Here is a 19069-nt window from a genome sequence, read left to right as displayed (position 1 = left end):
ACGGCCCTTGAAGCATTCATCACAAAAAGCAGCCTAATTTTTCCCAATAACCTCAAAAGTTAAGGATTTCTGAATTTCTTGGAAAGTTTTGGTGCCTTGCACATTTTCCATCATTAGATAGCTCAGCTGGTAGAGTGGAGGACTCTAGATGAGTTGTTGGGTATCCTTAGGTTGCTGGTTTGATTCCGGCTCGAAGGAGTGTGATTTTAAACTCAGCACAAATATTTTTACATTTCCTTTAGATTTCGTATTGCCCGTTGAAAAAAGCCAATAGATCAAGATACAAATATAACACTTTACACAGTGGAAGGAGCATTTGTCATATCAGAGGCTTCTTTATTACACTCTTCAATAATTATGAAAACATAGCTGAATTAAAACATTTGACTTCATACTTTTAATGGAAAGAGGAGATGGCTTGACCCCGACATGATTTGAACACGCAACCTTCTGATCTGGAGTCAGACACGCTACCATTGCGCCACAAGGTCTTCGAAGTCAAGTTGTTGCTTCCTTTGGACTAATCCACCACATAAAGCTGCCTAATTTTCCCCAATAACCTAAAGAGGTAAGGATTTCTGAATTTCTTGCCAACTTTTGGTGCCTTAAGCTTTTCCCATCCTTTGATAACTCAGCCGGTAGATCAGATGACTGTAGATGAGTTGTTGTCCTTTGTACGGCCCTTGAAGCATTCACCACAAAAAGCAGCCTAATTTTTCCCAATAACCTCAAAAGTTAAGGATTTCTGAATTTCTTGGACAGTTTTGGTGCCTTGCACATTTCCCATCCTTCGATAGCTCAGCTGGTAGAGCGAAGGACTGTAGATGAGTTGTTGGGTATCCTTAGGTCGCTGGTTCGATTCCGGCTCGAAGGAGTGTGATTTTAAACTCAACACAAATATTTTTACATTTCCTTTAGATTTCGTATTGCCCGTTGAAAAAAGCCAATAGATCAAGATACAAATATAAAACTTTACACAGTGGAAGGAGCATTTGTCATATCAGAGGCTTCTTTTTTAGATGCTTCAATAATTATGAAAACATAGCTGAATTAAAACATTTGACTTCATACTTTTAATGGTAAGAGGAGATGGCTTAACCCCAACGTGATTTGAACACGCAACCTTCTGATCTGGAGTCAGACGCGCTACCGTTGTGCCACGGGGTCTTCGAAGTCAAATTGTTGCTTCCTTTGGACTCATTCATCACATAAAGCTGCCTAATTTTCCCCAATAACCTCAAGAGGTAAGGATTTCTGAATTTCTTGCCAACTTTTGGTGCCTTAAGCTTTTCCCATTCTTTGATAACTCAGCCGCTAGATCAGATGACTGTAGATGAGTTGTTGTCCTTTGTACGGCCCTTGAAGCCTTCATCACAAAAAGCAGCCTAATTTTTCCCAATAACCTTTAAAAGTTAAGGATTTCTGAATTTCTTGGAAAGTTTTGGTGCCTTGCACATTTCCCATCCTTCGATAGCTCAGCTGGTAGAGCGAAGGACTGTAGACGAGTTGTTGGGTATCCTTAGGTCGCTGGTTCGATTCCGGCCCGAAGGAGTGTTATTTTAAACTCAGCACAAATATTTTTACATTTCCTTTAGATTTCGTATTGCCCGTTGAAAAAAGCCAATAGATCAAGATACAAATATAACACTTTACACAGTGGAAGTAGCATTTGTCATATCAGAGGCTTCTTTTTTACACGCTTCAATAATTATGAAAACATAGCTGAATTAAAACATTTGACTTCATACTTTTAATGGAAAGAGGAGATGGCTTGACCCCGACATGATTTCAACACACAACCTTCTGATCTGGAGTCAGACGCGCTACCGTTGCGCCACTAGGTCTTCAAAGTCAAGTTGTTGCTTCTTTTGTACTCATTCACCACATAAAGCTGCCTAATTTTCCCCAATAACCTCAAGAGGTAAGGATTTCTGAATGTCTTGCCAACTTTTGGTGCCTTAAGCTTTTCCCATCCTTTGATAACTCAGCCGGTAGATCAGATGACTGTAGATGAGTTGTTGTCCTTTGTACGGCTCTTGAAGCATTCACCATTAAAAGCAGCCTAATTTTTCCCAGTAACCTCAAAAGTTAAGGATTTCTGAATTTCTTGGAAAGTTTTGGTGCCTTGCACATTTCCCATCATTCGATAGCTCAGCTGGTAGAGCGGAGGACTGTAGACGAGTTGTTGGGTATCCTTAGGTCGCTGGTTCGATTCCGGCTCGAAGGAGTGTTATTTTAAACTCAGCACAAATATTTTTACATTTCCTTTAGATTTCGTATTGCCCGTTGAAAAAAGCCAATAGATCAAGATACAAATATAACACTTTACACAGTGGAAGTAGCATTTGTCATATCAGAGGCTTCTTTTTTACACGCTTCAATAATTATGAAAACATAGCTGAATTAAAACATTTGACTTCATACTTTTAATGGAAAGAGGAGATGGCTTGACCCCTGACATGATTTGAACACGCAACCTTCTGATCTGGAGTCAGACACGCTACCATTGCGCCACGAGGTCTTCGAAGTCAAGTTGTTGCTTCCTTTGGACTAATCCACCACATAAAGCTGCCTAATTTTCCCCAATAACCTCAAGAGGTAAGGATTTCTGAATTTCTTGCCAACTTTTGGTGCCTTAAGCTTTTCCCATCCTTTGATAACTCAGCCGGTAGATCAGATGACTGTAGATGAGTTGTTGTCCTTTGTACGGCCCTTGAAGCATTCACCACAAAAAGCAGCCTAATTTTTCCCAATAACCTCAAAAGTTAAGGATTTCTGAATTTCTTGGACAGTTTTGGTGCCTTGCACATTTCCCATCCTTCGATAGCTCAGCTGGTAGAGCGAAGGACTGTAGATGAGTTGTTGGGTATCCTTAGGTCGCTGGTTCGATTCCGGCTCGAAGGAGTGTGATTTTAAACTCAACACAAATATTTTTACATTTCCTTTAGATTTCGTATTGCCCGTTGAAAAAAGCCAATAGATCAAGATACAAATATAACACTTTACACAGTGGAAGGAGCATTTGTCATATCAGAGGCTTCTTTTTTAGATGCTTCAATAATTATGAAAACATAGCTGAATTAAAACATTTGACTTCATACTTTTAATGGTAAGAGGAGATGGCTTGACCCCGACGTGATTTGAACACGCAACCTTCTGATCTGGAGTCAGACGCGCTACCGTTGCGCCACGAGGTCTTCGAAGTCAAATTGTTGCTTCTTTTGGACTCATTCATCACATAAAGCTGCCTAATTTTCCCCAATAACCTCAAGAGGTAAGGATTTCTGAATTTCTTGCCAACTTTTGGTGCCTTAAGCTTTTCCCATCCTTTGATAACTCAGCCGCTAGATCAGATGACTGTAGATGAGTTGTTGTCCTTTGTACGGCCCTTGAAGCATTCATCACAAAAAGCAGCCTAATTTTTCCCAATAACCTTTAAAAGTTAAGGATTTCTGAATTTCTTGGAAAGTTTTGGTGCCTTGCACATTTCCCATCCTTCGATAGCTCAGCTGGCAGAGCGGAGGACTGTAGACGAGTTGTTGGGTATCCTTAGGTCGCTGGTTCGATTCCGGCTTGAAGGAGTGTTATTTTAAACTCAGCACAAATATTTTTACATTTCCTTTAGATTTCGTATTGCCCGTTGAAAAAAGCCAATAGATCAAGATACAAATATAACACTTTACACAGTGGAAGTAGCATTTGTCATATCAGAGGCTTCTTTTTTACACGCTTCAATAATTATGAAAACATAGCTGAATTAAAACATTTGACTTCATACTTTTAATGGAAAGAGGAGATGGCTTGACCCCGACATGATTTCAACACACAACCTTCTGATCTGGAGTCAGACGCGCTACCGTTGCGCCACTAGGTCTTCAAAGTCAAGTTGTTGCTTCCTTTGTACTCATTCACCACATAAAGCTGCCTAATTTTCCCCAATAACCTCAAGAGGTAAGGATTTCTGAATGTCTTGCCAACTTTTGGTGCCTTAAGCTTTTCCCATCCTTTGATAACTCAGCCGGTAGATCAGATGACTGTAGATGAGTTGTTGTCCTTTGTACGGCTCTTGAAGCATTCACCATTAAAAGCAGCCTAATTTTTCCCAGTAACCTCAAAAGTTAAGGATTTCTGAATTTCTTGGAAAGTTTTGGTGCCTTGCACATTTCCCATCATTAGATAGCTCAGCTGGTAGAGTGGAGGACTCTAGATGAGTTGTTGGGTATCCTTAGGTTGCTGGTTCGATTCCGGCTCGAAGGAGTGTGATTTTAAACTCAGCACAAATATTTTTACATTTCCTTTAGATTTCGTATTGCCCGTTGAAAAGAGCCAATAGATCAAGATACAAATATAACACTTTACACAGTGGAAGGAGCATTTGTCATATCAGAGGCTTCTTTATTACACGCTTCAATAATTATGAAAACATAGCTGAATTAAAACATTTGACTTCATACTTTTAATGGAAAGAGGAGATGGCTTGACCCCGACATGATTTGAACACGCAACCTTCTGATCTGGAGTCAGACACGCTACCATTGCGCCACGAGGTCTTCGAAGTCAAATTGTTGCTTCCTTTGTACTCATTCACCACATAAAGCTGCCTAATTTTCCCCAATAACCTCAAGAGGTAAGGATTTCTGAATGTCTTGCCAACTTTTGGTGCCTTAAGCTTTTCCCATCCTTTGATAACTCAGCCGGTAGATCAGATGACTGTAGATGAGTTGTTGTCCTTTGTACGGCTCTTGAAGCATTCACCATTAAAAGCAGCCTAATTTTTCCCAGTAACCTCAAAAGTTAAGGATTTCTGAATTTCTTGGAAAGTTTTGGTGCCTTGCACATTTCCCATCCTTCGATAGCTCAGCTGGTAGAGCGGAGGACTGTAGACGAGTTGTTGGTTATCCTTAGGTCGCTGGTTCGATTCCGGCTCGAAGGAGTGTTATTTTAAACTCAGCACAAATATTTTTACATTTCCTTTAGATTTCGTATTGCCCGTTGAAAAAAGCCAATAGATCAAGATACAAATATAAAACTTTACACAGTGGAAGGAGCATTTGTCATATCAGAGGCTTCTTTTTTAGATGCTTCAATAATTATGAAAACATAGCTGAATTAAAACATTTGACTTCATACTTTTAATGGTAAGAGGAGATGGCTTGACCCCGACGTGATTTGAACACGCAACCTTCTGAACTGGAGTCAGACGCGCTACAGTTGCGCCACGAGGTCTTCGAAGTCAAATTGTTGCTTCCTTTGGACTCATTCATCACATAAAGCTGCCTAATTTTCCCCAATAACCTCAAGAGGTAAGGATTTCTGAATTTCTTGCCAACTTTTGGTGCCTTAAGCTTTTCCCATCCTTTGATAACTCAGCCGGTAGATCAGATGACTGTAGATGAGTTGTTGTCCTTTGTACGGCTCTTGAAGCATTCACCACAAAAAGCAGCCTAATTTTTCCCAGTAACCTCAAAAGTTAAGGATTTCTGAATTTCTTGGAAAGTTTTGGTGCCTTGCACATTTTCCATCATTAGATAGCTCAGCTGGTAGAGTGGAGGACTCTAGATGAGTTGTTGGGTATCCTTAGGTCGCCGGTTTGATTCCGGCTCGAAGGAGTGTGATTTTAAACTCAGCACAAATATTTTTACATTTCCTTTAGATTTCGTATTGCCCGTTGAAAAAAGCCAATAGATCAAGATACAAATATAACACTTTACACAGTGGAAGGAGCATTTGTCATATCGGAGGCTTCTTTATTACACGCTTCAATAATTATGAAAACATAGCTGAATTAAAACATTTGACTTCATACTTTTAATGGAAAGAGGAGATGGCTTGACCCCGACATGATTTGAACACGCAACCTTCTGATCTGGAGTCAGACACGCTACCATTGCGCCACGAGGTCTTCGATGTCAAGTTGTTGCTTCCATTGGACTAAGATGAGTTGTTGTCCTTTGTACGGCCCTTGAAGCATTCATCACAAAAAGCAGCCTAATTTTTCCCAATAACCTCAAAAGTTAAGGATTTCTGAATTTCTTGGAAAGTTTTGGTGCCTTGCACATTTTCCATCATTAGATAGCTCAGCTGGTAGAGTGGAGGACTCTAGATGAGTTGTTGGGTATCCTTAGGTCGCTGGTTTGATTCCGGCTCGAAGGAGTGTGATTTTAAACTCAGCACAAATATTTTTACATTTCCTTTAGATTTCGTATTGCCCGTTGAAAAAAGCCAATAGATCAAGATACAAATATAACACTTTACACAGTGGAAGGAGCATTTGTCATATCAGAGGCTTCTTTATTACACTCTTCAATAATTATGAAAACATAGCTGAATTAAAACATTTGACTTCATACTTTTAATGGAAAGAGGAGATGGCTTGACCCCGACATGATTTGAACACGCAACCTTCTGATCTGGAGTCAGACACGCTACCATTGCGCCACAAGGTCTTCGAAGTCAAGTTGTTGCTTCCTTTGGACTAATCCACCACATAAAGCTGCCTAATTTTCCCCAATAACCTAAAGAGGTAAGGATTTCTGAATTTCTTGCCAACTTTTGGTGCCTTAAGCTTTTCCCATCCTTTGATAACTCAGCCGGTAGATCAGATGACTGTAGATGAGTTGTTGTCCTTTGTACGGCCCTTGAAGCATTCACCACAAAAAGCAGCCTAATTTTTCCCAATAACCTCAAAAGTTAAGGATTTCTGAATTTCTTGGACAGTTTTGGTGCCTTGCACATTTCCCATCCTTCGATAGCTCAGCTGGTAGAGCGAAGGACTGTAGATGAGTTGTTGGGTATCCTTAGGTCGCTGGTTCGATTCCGGCTCGAAGGAGTGTGATTTTAAACTCAACACAAATATTTTTACATTTCCTTTAGATTTCGTATTGCCCGTTGAAAAAAGCCAATAGATCAAGATACAAATATAAAACTTTACACAGTGGAAGGAGCATTTGTCATATCAGAGGCTTCTTTTTTAGATGCTTCAATAATTATGAAAACATAGCTGAATTAAAACATTTGACTTCATACTTTTAATGGTAAGAGGAGATGGCTTGACCCCAACGTGATTTGAACACGCAACCTTCTGATCTGGAGTCAGACGCGCTACCGTTGTGCCACGAGGTCTTCGAAGTCAAATTGTTGCTTCCTTTGGACTCATTCATCACATAAAGCTGCCTAATTTTCCCCAATAACCTCAAGAGGTAAGGATTTCTGAATTTCTTGCCAACTTTTGGTGCCTTAAGCTTTTCCCATCCTTTGATAACTCAGCCGCTAGATCAGATGACTGTAGATGAGTTGTTGTCCTTTGTACGGCCCTTGAAGCATTCATCACAAAAAGCAGCCTAATTTTTCCCAATAACCTTTAAAAGTTAAGGATTTCTGAATTTCTTGGAAAGTTTTGGTGCCTTGCACATTTCCCATCCTTCGATAGCTCAGCTGGCAGAGCGGAGGACTGTAGACGAGTTGTTGGGTATCCTTAGGTCGCTGGTTCGATTCCGGCTTGAAGGAGTGTTATTTTAAACTCAGCACAAATATTTTTACATTTCCTTTAGATTTCGTATTGCCCGTTGAAAAAAGCCAATAGATCAAGATACAAATATAACACTTTACACAGTGGAAGTAGCATTTGTCATATCAGAGGCTTCTTTTTTACACGCTTCAATAATTATGAAAACATAGCTGAATTAAAACATTTGACTTCATACTTTTAATGGAAAGAGGAGATGGCTTGACCCCGACATGATTTCAACACACAACCTTCTGATCTGGAGTCAGACGCGCTACCGTTGCGCCACTAGGTCTTCAAAGTCAAGTTGTTGCTTCCTTTGTACTCATTCACCACATAAAGCTGCCTAATTTTCCCCAATAACCTCAAGAGGTAAGGATTTCTGAATGTCTTGCCAACTTTTGGTGCCTTAAGCTTTTCCCATCCTTTGATAACTCAGCCGGTAGATCAGATGACTGTAGATGAGTTGTTGTCCTTTGTACGGCTCTTGAAGCATTCACCATTAAAAGCAGCCTAATTTTTCCCAGTAACCTCAAAAGTTAAGGATTTCTGAATTTCTTGGAAAGTTTTGGTGCCTTGCACATTTCCCATCATTAGATAGCTCAGCTGGTAGAGTGGAGGACTCTAGATGAGTTGTTGGGTATCCTTAGGTTGCTGGTTCGATTCCGGCTCGAAGGAGTGTGATTTTAAACTCAGCACAAATATTTTTACATTTCCTTTAGATTTCGTATTGCCCGTTGAAAAGAGCCAATAGATCAAGATACAAATATAACACTTTACACAGTGGAAGGAGCATTTGTCATATCAGAGGCTTCTTTATTACACGCTTCAATAATTATGAAAACATAGCTGAATTAAAACATTTGACTTCATACTTTTAATGGAAAGAGGAGATGGCTTGACCCCGACATGATTTGAACACGCAACCTTCTGATCTGGAGTCAGACACGCTACCATTGCGCCACGAGGTCTTCGAAGTCAAATTGTTGCTTCCTTTGTACTCATTCACCACATAAAGCTGCCTAATTTTCCCCAATAACCTCAAGAGGTAAGGATTTCTGAATGTCTTGCCAACTTTTGGTGCCTTAAGCTTTTCCCATCCTTTGATAACTCAGCCGGTAGATCAGATGACTGTAGATGAGTTGTTGTCCTTTGTACGGCTCTTGAAGCATTCACCATTAAAAGCAGCCTAATTTTTCCCAGTAACCTCAAAAGTTAAGGATTTCTGAATTTCTTGGAAAGTTTTGGTGCCTTGCACATTTCCCATCCTTCGATAGCTCAGCTGGTAGAGCGGAGGACTGTAGACGAGTTGTTGGTTATCCTTAGGTCGCTGGTTCGATTCCGGCTCGAAGGAGTGTTATTTTAAACTCAGCACAAATATTTTTACATTTCCTTTAGATTTCGTATTGCCCGTTGAAAAAAGCCAATAGATCAAGATACAAATATAAAACTTTACACAGTGGAAGGAGCATTTGTCATATCAGAGGCTTCTTTTTTAGATGCTTCAATAATTATGAAAACATAGCTGAATTAAAACATTTGACTTCATACTTTTAATGGTAAGAGGAGATGGCTTGACCCCGACGTGATTTGAACACGCAACCTTCTGAACTGGAGTCAGACGCGCTACAGTTGCGCCACGAGGTCTTCGAAGTCAAATTGTTGCTTCCTTTGGACTCATTCATCACATAAAGCTGCCTAATTTTCCCCAATAACCTCAAGAGGTAAGGATTTCTGAATTTCTTGCCAACTTTTGGTGCCTTAAGCTTTTCCCATCCTTTGATAACTCAGCCGGTAGATCAGATGACTGTAGATGAGTTGTTGTCCTTTGTACGGCTCTTGAAGCATTCACCACAAAAAGCAGCCTAATTTTTCCCAGTAACCTCAAAAGTTAAGGATTTCTGAATTTCTTGGAAAGTTTTGGTGCCTTGCACATTTTCCATCATTAGATAGCTCAGCTGGTAGAGTGGAGGACTCTAGATGAGTTGTTGGGTATCCTTAGGTCGCCGGTTTGATTCCGGCTCGAAGGAGTGTGATTTTAAACTCAGCACAAATATTTTTACATTTCCTTTAGATTTCGTATTGCCCGTTGAAAAAAGCCAATAGATCAAGATACAAATATAACACTTTTCACAGTGGAAGGAGCATTTGTCATATCGGAGGCTTCTTTATTACACGCTTCAATAATTATGAAAACATAGCTGAATTAAAACATTTGACTTCATACTTTTAATGGAAAGAGGAGATGGCTTGACCCCGACATGATTTGAACACGCAACCTTCTGATCTGGAGTCAGACACGCTACCATTGCGCCACGAGGTCTTCGATGTCAAGTTGTTGCTTCCATTGGACTAAGATGAGTTGTTGTCCTTTGTACGGCCCTTGAAGCATTCATCACAAAAAGCAGCCTAATTTTTCCCAATAACCTCAAAAGTTAAGGATTTCTGAATTTCTTGGAAAGTTTTGGTGCCTTGCACATTTTCCATCATTAGATAGCTCAGCTGGTAGAGTGGAGGACTCTAGATGAGTTGTTGGGTATCCTTAGGTCGCTGGTTTGATTCCGGCTCGAAGGAGTGTGATTTTAAACTCAGCACAAATATTTTTACATTTCCTTTAGATTTCGTATTGCCCGTTGAAAAAAGCCAATAGATCAAGATACAAATATAACACTTTACACAGTGGAAGGAGCATTTGTCATATCAGAGGCTTCTTTATTACACTCTTCAATAATTATGAAAACATAGCTGAATTAAAACATTTGACTTCATACTTTTAATGGAAAGAGGAGATGGCTTGACCCCGACATGATTTGAACACGCAACCTTCTGATCTGGAGTCAGACACGCTACCATTGCGCCACAAGGTCTTCGAAGTCAAGTTGTTGCTTCCTTTGGACTAATCCACCACATAAAGCTGCCTAATTTTCCCCAATAACCTAAAGAGGTAAGGATTTCTGAATTTCTTGCCAACTTTTGGTGCCTTAAGCTTTTCCCATCCTTTGATAACTCAGCCGGTAGATCAGATGACTGTAGATGAGTTGTTGTCCTTTGTACGGCCCTTGAAGCATTCACCACAAAAAGCAGCCTAATTTTTCCCAATAACCTCAAAAGTTAAGGATTTCTGAATTTCTTGGACAGTTTTGGTGCCTTGCACATTTCCCATCCTTCGATAGCTCAGCTGGTAGAGCGAAGGACTGTAGATGAGTTGTTGGGTATCCTTAGGTCGCTGGTTCGATTCCGGCTCGAAGGAGTGTGATTTTAAACTCAACACAAATATTTTTACATTTCCTTTAGATTTCGTATTGCCCGTTGAAAAAAGCCAATAGATCAAGATACAAATATAAAACTTTACACAGTGGAAGGAGCATTTGTCATATCAGAGGCTTCTTTTTTAGATGCTTCAATAATTATGAAAACATAGCTGAATTAAAACATTTGACTTCATACTTTTAATGGTAAGAGGAGATGGCTTGACCCCAACGTGATTTGAACACACAACCTTCTGATCTGGAGTCAGACGCGCTACCGTTGTGCCACGAGGTCTTCGAAGTCAAATTGTTGCTTCCTTTGGACTCATTCATCACATAAAGCTGCCTAATTTTCCCCAATAACCTCAAGAGGTAAGGATTTCTGAATTTCTTGCCAACTTTTGGTGCCTTAAGCTTTTCCCATTCTTTGATAACTCAGCCGCTAGATCAGATGACTGTAGATGAGTTGTTGTCCTTTGTACGGCCCTTGAAGCCTTCATCACAAAAAGCAGCCTAATTTTTCCCAATAACCTTTAAAAGTTAAGGATTTCTGAATTTCTTGGAAAGTTTTGGTGCCTTGCACATTTCCCATCCTTCGATAGCTCAGCTGGTAGAGCGAAGGACTGTAGACGAGTTGTTGGGTATCTTTAGGTCGCTGGTTCGATTCCGGCCCGAAGGAGTGTTATTTTAAACTCAGCACAAATATTTTTACATTTCCTTTAGATTTCGTATTGCCCGTTGAAAAAAGCCAATAGATCAAGATACAAATATAACACTTTACACAGTGGAAGTAGCATTTGTCATATCAGAGGCTTCTTTTTTACACGCTTCAATAATTATGAAAACATAGCTGAATTAAAACATTTGACTTCATACTTTTAATGGAAAGAGGAGATGGCTTGACCCCGACATGATTTCAACACACAACCTTCTGATCTGGAGTCAGACGCGCTACCGTTGCGCCACTAGGTCTTCAAAGTCAAGTTGTTGCTTCCTTTGTACTCATTCACCACATAAAGCTGCCTAATTTTCCCCAATAACCTCAAGAGGTAAGGATTTCTGAATGTCTTGCCAACTTTTGGTGCCTTAAGCTTTTCCCATCCTTTGATAACTCAGCCGGTAGATCAGATGACTGTAGATGAGTTGTTGTCCTTTGTACGGCTCTTGAAGCATTCACCATTAAAAGCAGCCTATTTTTTCCCAGTAACCTCAAAAGTTAAGGATTTCTGAATTTCTTGGAAAGTTTTGGTGCCTTGCACATTTCCCATCATTAGATAGCTCAGCTGGTAGAGTGGAGGACTCTAGATGAGTTGTTGGGTATCCTTAGGTCGCTGGTTCGATTCTGGCTCGAAGGAGTGTGATTTTAAACTCAGCACAAATATTTTTACATTTCCTTTAGATTTCGTATTGCCCGTTGAAAAGAGCCAATAGATCAAGATACAAATATAACACTTTACACAGTGGAAGGAGCATTTGTCATATCAGAGGCTTCTTTATTACACGCTTCAATAATTATGAAAACATAGCTGAATTAAAACATTTGACTTCATACTTTTAATGGAAAGAGGAGATGGCTTGACCCCGACATGATTTGAACACGCAACCTTCTGATCTGGAGTCAGACACGCTACCATTGCGCCACGAGGTCTTCGAAGTCAAGTTGTTGCTTCCTTTGGACTAATCCACCACATAAAGCTGCCTAATTTTCCCCAATAACCTCAAGAGGTAAGGATTTCTGAATTTCTTGCCAACTTTTGGTGCCTTAAGCTTTTCCCATCCTTTGATAACTCAGCCGGTAGATCAGATGACTGTAGATGAGTTGTTGTCCTTTGTACGGCCCTTGAAGCATTCACCACAAAAAGCAGCCTAATTTTTCCCAATAACCTCAAAAGTTAAGGATTTCTGAATTTCTTGGACAGTTTTGGTGCCTTGCACATTTCCCATCCTTCGATAGCTCAGCTGGTAGAGCGAAGGACTGTAGATGAGTTGTTGGGTATCCTTAGGTCGCTGGTTCGATTCCGGCTCGAAGGAGTGTGATTTTAAACTCAACACAAATATTTTTACATTTCCTTTAGATTTCGTATTGCCCGTTGAAAAAAGCCAATAGATCAAGATACAAATATAACACTTTACACAGTGGAAGGAGCATTTGTCATATCAGAGGCTTCTTTTTTAGATGCTTCAATAATTATGAAAACATAGCTGAATTAAAACATTTGACTTCATACTTTTAATGGTAAGAGGAGATGGCTTGACCCCGACGTGATTTGAACACGCAACCTTCTGATCTGGAGTCAGACGCGCTACCGTTGCGCCACGAGGTCTTCGAAGTCAAATTGTTGCTTCTTTTGGACTCAGTCATCACATAAAGCTGCCTAATTTTCCCCAATAACCTCAAGAGGTAAGGATTTCTGAATTTCTTGCCAACTTTTGGTGCCTTAAGCTTTTCCCATCCTTTGATAACTCAGCCGCTAGATCAGATGACTGTAGATGAGTTGTTGTCCTTTGTACGGCCCTTGAAGCATTCATCACAAAAAGCAGCCTAATTTTTCCCAATAACCTTTAAAAGTTAAGGATTTCTGAATTTCTTGGAAAGTTTTGGTGCCTTGCACATTTCCCATCCTTTGATAGCTCAGCTGGCAGAGCGGAGGACTGTAGACGAGTTGTTGGGTATCCTTAGGTCGCTGGTTCGATTCCGGCTTGAAGGAGTGTTATTTTAAACTCAGCACAAATATTTTTACATTTCCTTTAGATTTCGTATTGCCCGTTGAAAAAAGCCAATAGATCAAGATACAAATATAACACTTTACACAGTGGAAGTAGCATTTGTCATATCAGAGGCTTCTTTTTTACACTCTTCAATAATTATGAAAACATAGCTGAATTAAAACATTTGACTTCATACTTTTAATGGAAAGAGGAGATGGCTTGACCCCGACATGATTTCAACACACAACCTTCTGATCTGGAGTCAGACGCGCTACCGTTGCGCCACTAGGTCTTCAAAGTCAAGTTGTTGCTTCCTTTGTACTCATTCACCACATAAAGCTGCCTAATTTTCCCCAATAACCTCAAGAGGTAAGGATTTCTGAATGTCTTGCCAACTTTTGGTGCCTTAAGCTTTTCCCATCCTTTGATAACTCAGCCGGTAGATCAGATGACTGTAGATGAGTTGTTGTCCTTTGTACGGCTCTTGAAGCATTCACCATTAAAAGCAGCCTAATTTTTCCCAGTAACCTCAAAAGTTAAGGATTTCTGAATTTCTTGGAAAGTTTTGGTGCCTTGCACATTTCCCATCATTAGATAGCTCAGCTGGTAGAGTGGAGGACTCTAGATGAGTTGTTGGGTATCCTTAGGTTGCTGGTTCGATTCCGGCTCGAAGGAGTGTGATTTTAAACTCAGCACAAATATTTTTACATTTCCTTTAGATTTCGTATTGCCCGTTGAAAAGAGCCAATAGATCAAGATACAAATATAACACTTTACACAGTGGAAGGAGCATTTGTCATATCAGAGGCTTCTTTATTACACGCTTCAATAATTATGAAAACATAGCTGAATTAAAACATTTGACTTCATACTTTTAATGGAAAGAGGAGATGGCTTGACCCCGACATGATTTGAACACGCAACCTTCTGATCTGGAGTCAGACACGCTACCATTGCGCCACGAGGTCTTCGAAGTCAAATTGTTGCTTCCTTTGGACTAATCCACCACATAAAGCTGCCTAATTTTCCCCAATAACCTCAAGAGGTAAGGATTTCTGAATTTCTTGCCAACTTTTGGTGCCTTAAGCTTTTCCCATCCTTTGATAACTCAGCCGGTAGATCAGATGACTGTAGATGAGTTGTTGTCCTTTGTACGGCCCTTGAAGCATTCACCACAAAAAGCAGCCTAATTTTTCCCAATAACCTCAAAAGTTAAGGATTTCTGAATTTCTTGGACAGTTTTGGTGCCTTGCACATTTCCCATCCTTCGATAGCTCAGCTGGTAGAGCGAAGGACTGTAGATGAGTTGTTGGGTATCCTTAGGTCGCTGGTTTGATTCCGGCTCGAAGGAGTGTGATTTTAAACTCAACACAAATATTTTTACATTTCCTTTAGATTTCGTATTGCCCGTTGAAAAAAGCCAATAGATCAAGATACAAATATAACACTTTACACAGTGGAAGGAGCATTTGTCATATCAGAGGCTTCTTTTTTAGATGCTTCAATAATTATGAAAACATAGCTGAATTAAAACATTTGACTTCATACTTTTAATGGTAAGAGGAGATGGCTTGACCCCGACGTGATTTGAATACGCAACCTTCTGATCTGGAGTCAGACGCGCTACCGTTGCGCCACGAGGTCTTCGAAGTCAAGTTGTTGCTTCTTTTGGACTCATTCATCACATAAAGCTGCCTAATTTTCCCCAATAACCTCAAGAGGTAAGGATTTCTGAATTTCTTGCCAACTTTTGGTGCCTTAAGCTTTTCCCATCCTTTGATAACTCAGCCGCTAGATCAGATGACTGTAGATGAGTTGTTGTCCTTTGTACGGCCCTTGAAGCATTCATCACAAAAAGCAGCCTAATTTTTCCCAATAACCTTTAAAAGTTAAGGATTTCTGAATTTCTTGGAAAGTTTTGGTGCCTTGCACATTTCCCATCCTTCGATAGCTCAGCTGGTAGAGCGGAGGACTGTAGACGAGTTGTTGGGTATCCTTAGGTCGCTGGTTCGATTCCGGCTCGAAGGAGTGTTATTTTAAACTCAGCACAAATATTTTTACATTTCCTTTAGATTTCGTATTGCCCGTTGAAAAGAGCCAATAGATCAAGATACAAATATAACACTTTACACAGTGGAAGGAGCATTTGTCATATCAGAGGCTTCTTTATTACACGCTTCAATAATTATGAAAACATAGCTGAATTAAAACATTGACTTCATACTTTTAATGGAAAGAGGAGATGGCTTGACCCCGACATGATTTGAACACGCAACCTTCTGACCTGGAGTCAGACACGCTACCATTGCGCCACGAGGTCTTCGAAGTCAAGTTGTTGCTTCCTTTGGACTAATCCACCACATAAAGCTGCCTAATTTTCCCCAATAACCTCAAGAGGTAAGGATTTCTGAATATCTTGCCAACTTTTGGTGCCTTAAGCTTTTCCCATCCTTTGATAACTCAGCCGGTAGATCAGATGACTTTAGATGAGTTGTTGTCCTTTGTACGGCTCTTGAAGCATTCACCATTAAAAGCAGCCTAATTTTTCCCAGTAACCTCAAAAGTTAAGGATTTCTGAATTTCTTTGAATGTTTTGGTGCCTTGCACATTTCCCATCATTAGATAGCTCAGCTGGTAGAGTGGAGGACTCTAGATGAGTTGTTGGGTATCCTTAGGTCGCTGGTTCGATTCCGGCTCGAAGGAGTGTGATTTTAAACTCAGCACAAATATTTTTACATTTCCTTTAGATTTCGTATTGCCCGTTGAAAAAAGCCAATAGATCAAGATACAAATATAACACTTTACACAGTGGAAGGAGCATTTGTCATATCAGAGGCTTCTTTTTTAGATGCTTCAATAATTATGAAAACATAGCTGAATTAAAACATTTGACTTCATACTTTTAATGGTAAGAGGAGATGGCTTGACCCCGACGTGATTTGAACACGCAACCTTCTGATCTGGAGTCAGACGCGCTACCGTTGCGCCACGAGGTTTTCAAAGTCAAATTGTTGCTTCTTTTGGACTCATTCATCACATAAAGCTGCCTAATTTTCCCCAATAACCTCAAGAGGTAAGGATTTCTGAATTTCTTGCCAACTTTTGGTGCCTTAAGCTTTTCCCATCCTTTGATAACTCAGCCGGTAGATCAGATGACTGTAGATGAGTTGTTGTCCTTTGTAAGGCCCTTGAAGCATTCATCACAAAAAGCAGCCTAATTTTTCCCAATAACCTTTAAAAGTTAAGGATTTCTGAATTTCTTGGAAAGTTTTGGTGCCTTGCACATTTCCCATCCTTCGATAGCTCAGCTGGTAGAGCGAAGGACTGTAGATGAGTTGTTGGGTATCCTTAGGTCGCTGGTTTGATTCCGGCTCGAAGGAGTGTGATTTTAAACTCAACACAAATATTTTTACATTTCCTTTAGATTTCGTATTGCCCGTTGAAAAAAGCCAATAGATCAAGATACAAATATAACACTTTACACAGTGGAAGGAGCATTTGTCATATCAGAGGCTTCTTTTTTAGATGCTTCAATAATTATGAAAACATAGCTGAATTAAAACATTTGACTTCATACTTTTAATGGTAAGAGGAGATGGCTTGACCCCGACGTGATTTGAACACGCAACCTTCTGATCTGGAGTCAGACGCGCTACCGTTGCGCCACGAGGTCTTCGAAGTAAAATTGTTGCTTCTTTTGGACTCATTCATCACATAAAGCTGCCTAATTTTCCCCAATAACCTCAAGATGTAAGGATTTCTGAATTTCTTGCCAACTTTTGGTGCCTTAAGCTTTTCCCATCCTTTGATAACTCAGCCGCTAGATCAGATGACTGTAGATGAGTTGTTGTCCTTTGTATGGCCCTTGAAGCATTCATCACAAAAAGCAGCCTAATTTTTCCCAATAACCTTTAAAAGTTAAGGATTTCTGAATTTCTTGGAAAGTTTTGGTGCCTTGCACATTTCCCATCCTTCGATAGCTCAGCTGGTAGAGCGGAGGACTGTAGACGAGTTGTTGGGTATCCTTAGGTCGCTGGTTCGATTCCGGCTTGAATGAGTGTTATTTTAAACTCAGCACAAATATTTTTACATTTCCTTTAGATTTCGTATTGCCCGTTGAAAAAAGCCAATAGATCAAGATACAAATATAACACTTTACACAGTGGAAGTAGCATTTGTCATATCAGAGGCTTCTTTTTTACACGCTTCAATAATTATGAAAACATAGCTGAATTAAAACATTTGACTTCATACTTTTAATGGAAAGAGGAGATGGCTTGACCCCGACATGATTTGAACACGCAACCTTCTGATCTGGAGTCAGACGCGCTACCATTGCGCCACGAGGTCTTCGAAGTCAAGTTGTTGCTTCCTTTGGACTAATCCACCACATAAAGCTGCCTAATTTTCCCCAATAACCTCAAGAGGTAAGGATTTCTGAATTTCTTGCCAACTTTTGGTGCCTTAAGCTTTTCCCATCCTTTGATAACTCAGCTGGTAGATCAGATGACTGTAGATGAGTTGTTGTCCTTTGTACGGCTCTTGAAGCATTCACCATTAAAAGCAGCCTAATTTTTCCCAGTAACCTCAAAAGTTAAGGATTTCTGAATTTCTTGGAAAGTTTTGGTGCCTTGCACATTTCCCATCATTAGATAGCTCAGCTGGTAGAGTGGAGGACTCTAGATGAGTTGTTGGGTATCCTTAGGTCGCTGGTTCGATTCCGGCTCGAAGGAGTGTGATTTTAAACTCAGCACAAATATTTTTACATTTCCTTTAGATTTCGTATTGCCCGTTGAAAAGAGCCAATAGATCAAGATACAAATATAACACTTTACACAGTGGAAGGAGCATTTGTCATATCAGAGGCTTCTTTATTACACGCTTCAATAATTATGAAAACATAGCTGAATTAAAACATTTGACTTCATACTTTTAAAGGAAAGAGGAGATGGCTTGACCCCGACATGATTTGAACACGCAACCTTCTGATCTGGAGTCAGACACGCTACCATTGCGCCACGAGGTCTTCGAAGTCAAGTTGTTGCTTCCTTTGGACTAATCCACCACATAAAGCTGCCTAATTTTCCCCAATAACCTCAAGAGGTAAGGATTTCTGAATTTCTTGCCAACTTTTGGTGCCTTAAGCTTTTCCCATCCTTTGATAACTCAGCCGGTAGATCAGATGACTTTAGATGAGTTGTTGTCCTTTGTACGGCCCCTTGAAGCATTCACCACAAAAAGCAGCCTAATTTTTCCCAATAACCTCAAAAGTTAAGGATTTCTGAATTTCTTGTACAGTTTTGGTGCCTTGCACATTTACCATCCTTCGATAGCTCAGCTGGTAGAGCGAAGGACTGTAGATGAGTTGTTGGGTATCCCTAGGTCGCTGGTTCGATTCCGGCTCGAAGGAGTGTGATTTTAAACTCAACACAAATATTTTTACATTTCCTTTAGATTTCGTATTGCCCGTTGAAAAAAGCCAATAGATCAAGATACAAATATAACACTTTACACAGTGGAAGGAGCATTTGTCATATCAGAGGCTTCTTTTTTAGATGCTTCAATAATTATGAAAACATAGCTGAATTAAAACATTTGACTTCATACT

The 19069-nt window shown here is 40.0% G+C and overlaps 40 non-coding genes across 40 annotated transcripts; 17 read left to right on the top strand and 23 right to left on the bottom strand.

Annotated features, from left to right (window-relative positions):
• Nucleotides 1-419: 419 nt before the first annotated feature.
• On the bottom strand, nt 420-491 carry trnaw-cca (transfer RNA tryptophan (anticodon CCA)). The gene has a single exon. It is a non-coding gene; the product is annotated as a tRNA-Trp (tRNA).
• Nucleotides 492-787: 296 nt separating this feature from the next.
• trnay-gua (transfer RNA tyrosine (anticodon GUA)) lies at nt 788-874 on the top strand. The gene is given in 2 exon segments: nt 788-824; nt 839-874. It is a non-coding gene; the product is annotated as a tRNA-Tyr (tRNA).
• Nucleotides 875-1095: 221 nt separating this feature from the next.
• Nucleotides 1096-1167, bottom strand: trnaw-cca (transfer RNA tryptophan (anticodon CCA)). Its single transcript has one exon. It is a non-coding gene; the product is annotated as a tRNA-Trp (tRNA).
• Nucleotides 1168-1464: 297 nt separating this feature from the next.
• Nucleotides 1465-1551, top strand: trnay-gua (transfer RNA tyrosine (anticodon GUA)). The gene is given in 2 exon segments: nt 1465-1501; nt 1516-1551. It is a non-coding gene; the product is annotated as a tRNA-Tyr (tRNA).
• Nucleotides 1552-2140: 589 nt separating this feature from the next.
• trnay-gua (transfer RNA tyrosine (anticodon GUA)) lies at nt 2141-2227 on the top strand. Its single transcript is given in 2 exon segments — nt 2141-2177; nt 2192-2227. It is a non-coding gene; the product is annotated as a tRNA-Tyr (tRNA).
• A 221-nt stretch (nt 2228-2448) lies between these two features.
• On the bottom strand, nt 2449-2521 carry trnaw-cca (transfer RNA tryptophan (anticodon CCA)). The gene has a single exon. It is a non-coding gene; the product is annotated as a tRNA-Trp (tRNA).
• Nucleotides 2522-2817: 296 nt separating this feature from the next.
• trnay-gua (transfer RNA tyrosine (anticodon GUA)) lies at nt 2818-2904 on the top strand. Its single transcript is given in 2 exon segments — nt 2818-2854; nt 2869-2904. It is a non-coding gene; the product is annotated as a tRNA-Tyr (tRNA).
• A 221-nt stretch (nt 2905-3125) lies between these two features.
• trnaw-cca (transfer RNA tryptophan (anticodon CCA)) lies at nt 3126-3197 on the bottom strand. The gene has a single exon. It is a non-coding gene; the product is annotated as a tRNA-Trp (tRNA).
• Nucleotides 3198-3494: 297 nt separating this feature from the next.
• On the top strand, nt 3495-3581 carry trnay-gua (transfer RNA tyrosine (anticodon GUA)). The gene is given in 2 exon segments: nt 3495-3531; nt 3546-3581. It is a non-coding gene; the product is annotated as a tRNA-Tyr (tRNA).
• Nucleotides 3582-4478: 897 nt separating this feature from the next.
• trnaw-cca (transfer RNA tryptophan (anticodon CCA)) lies at nt 4479-4550 on the bottom strand. The gene has a single exon. It is a non-coding gene; the product is annotated as a tRNA-Trp (tRNA).
• A 296-nt stretch (nt 4551-4846) lies between these two features.
• trnay-gua (transfer RNA tyrosine (anticodon GUA)) lies at nt 4847-4933 on the top strand. The gene is given in 2 exon segments: nt 4847-4883; nt 4898-4933. It is a non-coding gene; the product is annotated as a tRNA-Tyr (tRNA).
• Nucleotides 4934-5154: 221 nt separating this feature from the next.
• trnaw-cca (transfer RNA tryptophan (anticodon CCA)) lies at nt 5155-5226 on the bottom strand. Its single transcript has one exon. It is a non-coding gene; the product is annotated as a tRNA-Trp (tRNA).
• A 604-nt stretch (nt 5227-5830) lies between these two features.
• trnaw-cca (transfer RNA tryptophan (anticodon CCA)) lies at nt 5831-5902 on the bottom strand. Its single transcript has one exon. It is a non-coding gene; the product is annotated as a tRNA-Trp (tRNA).
• Nucleotides 5903-6374: 472 nt separating this feature from the next.
• trnaw-cca (transfer RNA tryptophan (anticodon CCA)) lies at nt 6375-6446 on the bottom strand. The gene has a single exon. It is a non-coding gene; the product is annotated as a tRNA-Trp (tRNA).
• Nucleotides 6447-6742: 296 nt separating this feature from the next.
• On the top strand, nt 6743-6829 carry trnay-gua (transfer RNA tyrosine (anticodon GUA)). The gene is given in 2 exon segments: nt 6743-6779; nt 6794-6829. It is a non-coding gene; the product is annotated as a tRNA-Tyr (tRNA).
• Nucleotides 6830-7050: 221 nt separating this feature from the next.
• Nucleotides 7051-7122, bottom strand: trnaw-cca (transfer RNA tryptophan (anticodon CCA)). Its single transcript has one exon. It is a non-coding gene; the product is annotated as a tRNA-Trp (tRNA).
• A 297-nt stretch (nt 7123-7419) lies between these two features.
• trnay-gua (transfer RNA tyrosine (anticodon GUA)) lies at nt 7420-7506 on the top strand. The gene is given in 2 exon segments: nt 7420-7456; nt 7471-7506. It is a non-coding gene; the product is annotated as a tRNA-Tyr (tRNA).
• Nucleotides 7507-8403: 897 nt separating this feature from the next.
• On the bottom strand, nt 8404-8475 carry trnaw-cca (transfer RNA tryptophan (anticodon CCA)). Its single transcript has one exon. It is a non-coding gene; the product is annotated as a tRNA-Trp (tRNA).
• A 296-nt stretch (nt 8476-8771) lies between these two features.
• On the top strand, nt 8772-8858 carry trnay-gua (transfer RNA tyrosine (anticodon GUA)). Its single transcript is given in 2 exon segments — nt 8772-8808; nt 8823-8858. It is a non-coding gene; the product is annotated as a tRNA-Tyr (tRNA).
• A 221-nt stretch (nt 8859-9079) lies between these two features.
• trnaw-cca (transfer RNA tryptophan (anticodon CCA)) lies at nt 9080-9151 on the bottom strand. Its single transcript has one exon. It is a non-coding gene; the product is annotated as a tRNA-Trp (tRNA).
• Nucleotides 9152-9755: 604 nt separating this feature from the next.
• Nucleotides 9756-9827, bottom strand: trnaw-cca (transfer RNA tryptophan (anticodon CCA)). Its single transcript has one exon. It is a non-coding gene; the product is annotated as a tRNA-Trp (tRNA).
• A 472-nt stretch (nt 9828-10299) lies between these two features.
• trnaw-cca (transfer RNA tryptophan (anticodon CCA)) lies at nt 10300-10371 on the bottom strand. The gene has a single exon. It is a non-coding gene; the product is annotated as a tRNA-Trp (tRNA).
• A 296-nt stretch (nt 10372-10667) lies between these two features.
• Nucleotides 10668-10754, top strand: trnay-gua (transfer RNA tyrosine (anticodon GUA)). The gene is given in 2 exon segments: nt 10668-10704; nt 10719-10754. It is a non-coding gene; the product is annotated as a tRNA-Tyr (tRNA).
• Nucleotides 10755-10975: 221 nt separating this feature from the next.
• On the bottom strand, nt 10976-11047 carry trnaw-cca (transfer RNA tryptophan (anticodon CCA)). The gene has a single exon. It is a non-coding gene; the product is annotated as a tRNA-Trp (tRNA).
• A 1281-nt stretch (nt 11048-12328) lies between these two features.
• Nucleotides 12329-12400, bottom strand: trnaw-cca (transfer RNA tryptophan (anticodon CCA)). Its single transcript has one exon. It is a non-coding gene; the product is annotated as a tRNA-Trp (tRNA).
• Nucleotides 12401-12696: 296 nt separating this feature from the next.
• Nucleotides 12697-12783, top strand: trnay-gua (transfer RNA tyrosine (anticodon GUA)). Its single transcript is given in 2 exon segments — nt 12697-12733; nt 12748-12783. It is a non-coding gene; the product is annotated as a tRNA-Tyr (tRNA).
• A 221-nt stretch (nt 12784-13004) lies between these two features.
• trnaw-cca (transfer RNA tryptophan (anticodon CCA)) lies at nt 13005-13076 on the bottom strand. The gene has a single exon. It is a non-coding gene; the product is annotated as a tRNA-Trp (tRNA).
• Nucleotides 13077-13373: 297 nt separating this feature from the next.
• trnay-gua (transfer RNA tyrosine (anticodon GUA)) lies at nt 13374-13460 on the top strand. Its single transcript is given in 2 exon segments — nt 13374-13410; nt 13425-13460. It is a non-coding gene; the product is annotated as a tRNA-Tyr (tRNA).
• An 897-nt stretch (nt 13461-14357) lies between these two features.
• Nucleotides 14358-14429, bottom strand: trnaw-cca (transfer RNA tryptophan (anticodon CCA)). Its single transcript has one exon. It is a non-coding gene; the product is annotated as a tRNA-Trp (tRNA).
• Nucleotides 14430-14725: 296 nt separating this feature from the next.
• trnay-gua (transfer RNA tyrosine (anticodon GUA)) lies at nt 14726-14812 on the top strand. The gene is given in 2 exon segments: nt 14726-14762; nt 14777-14812. It is a non-coding gene; the product is annotated as a tRNA-Tyr (tRNA).
• Nucleotides 14813-15033: 221 nt separating this feature from the next.
• trnaw-cca (transfer RNA tryptophan (anticodon CCA)) lies at nt 15034-15105 on the bottom strand. The gene has a single exon. It is a non-coding gene; the product is annotated as a tRNA-Trp (tRNA).
• A 297-nt stretch (nt 15106-15402) lies between these two features.
• Nucleotides 15403-15489, top strand: trnay-gua (transfer RNA tyrosine (anticodon GUA)). The gene is given in 2 exon segments: nt 15403-15439; nt 15454-15489. It is a non-coding gene; the product is annotated as a tRNA-Tyr (tRNA).
• A 220-nt stretch (nt 15490-15709) lies between these two features.
• trnaw-cca (transfer RNA tryptophan (anticodon CCA)) lies at nt 15710-15781 on the bottom strand. Its single transcript has one exon. It is a non-coding gene; the product is annotated as a tRNA-Trp (tRNA).
• Nucleotides 15782-16385: 604 nt separating this feature from the next.
• Nucleotides 16386-16457, bottom strand: trnaw-cca (transfer RNA tryptophan (anticodon CCA)). Its single transcript has one exon. It is a non-coding gene; the product is annotated as a tRNA-Trp (tRNA).
• Nucleotides 16458-16754: 297 nt separating this feature from the next.
• On the top strand, nt 16755-16841 carry trnay-gua (transfer RNA tyrosine (anticodon GUA)). The gene is given in 2 exon segments: nt 16755-16791; nt 16806-16841. It is a non-coding gene; the product is annotated as a tRNA-Tyr (tRNA).
• A 221-nt stretch (nt 16842-17062) lies between these two features.
• trnaw-cca (transfer RNA tryptophan (anticodon CCA)) lies at nt 17063-17134 on the bottom strand. The gene has a single exon. It is a non-coding gene; the product is annotated as a tRNA-Trp (tRNA).
• Nucleotides 17135-17431: 297 nt separating this feature from the next.
• On the top strand, nt 17432-17518 carry trnay-gua (transfer RNA tyrosine (anticodon GUA)). The gene is given in 2 exon segments: nt 17432-17468; nt 17483-17518. It is a non-coding gene; the product is annotated as a tRNA-Tyr (tRNA).
• Nucleotides 17519-17739: 221 nt separating this feature from the next.
• trnaw-cca (transfer RNA tryptophan (anticodon CCA)) lies at nt 17740-17811 on the bottom strand. Its single transcript has one exon. It is a non-coding gene; the product is annotated as a tRNA-Trp (tRNA).
• Nucleotides 17812-18415: 604 nt separating this feature from the next.
• On the bottom strand, nt 18416-18487 carry trnaw-cca (transfer RNA tryptophan (anticodon CCA)). The gene has a single exon. It is a non-coding gene; the product is annotated as a tRNA-Trp (tRNA).
• Nucleotides 18488-18784: 297 nt separating this feature from the next.
• trnay-gua (transfer RNA tyrosine (anticodon GUA)) lies at nt 18785-18871 on the top strand. Its single transcript is given in 2 exon segments — nt 18785-18821; nt 18836-18871. It is a non-coding gene; the product is annotated as a tRNA-Tyr (tRNA).
• Nucleotides 18872-19069: the final 198 nt, after the last annotated feature.

Source organism: Carassius carassius, chromosome 23 (genome assembly GCF_963082965.1).
Source record: "Carassius carassius chromosome 23, fCarCar2.1, whole genome shotgun sequence".
NCBI lineage: Eukaryota > Metazoa > Chordata > Actinopteri > Cypriniformes > Cyprinidae > Carassius > Carassius carassius.
This window is presented reverse-complemented; position numbering and strand designations above follow the sequence as displayed.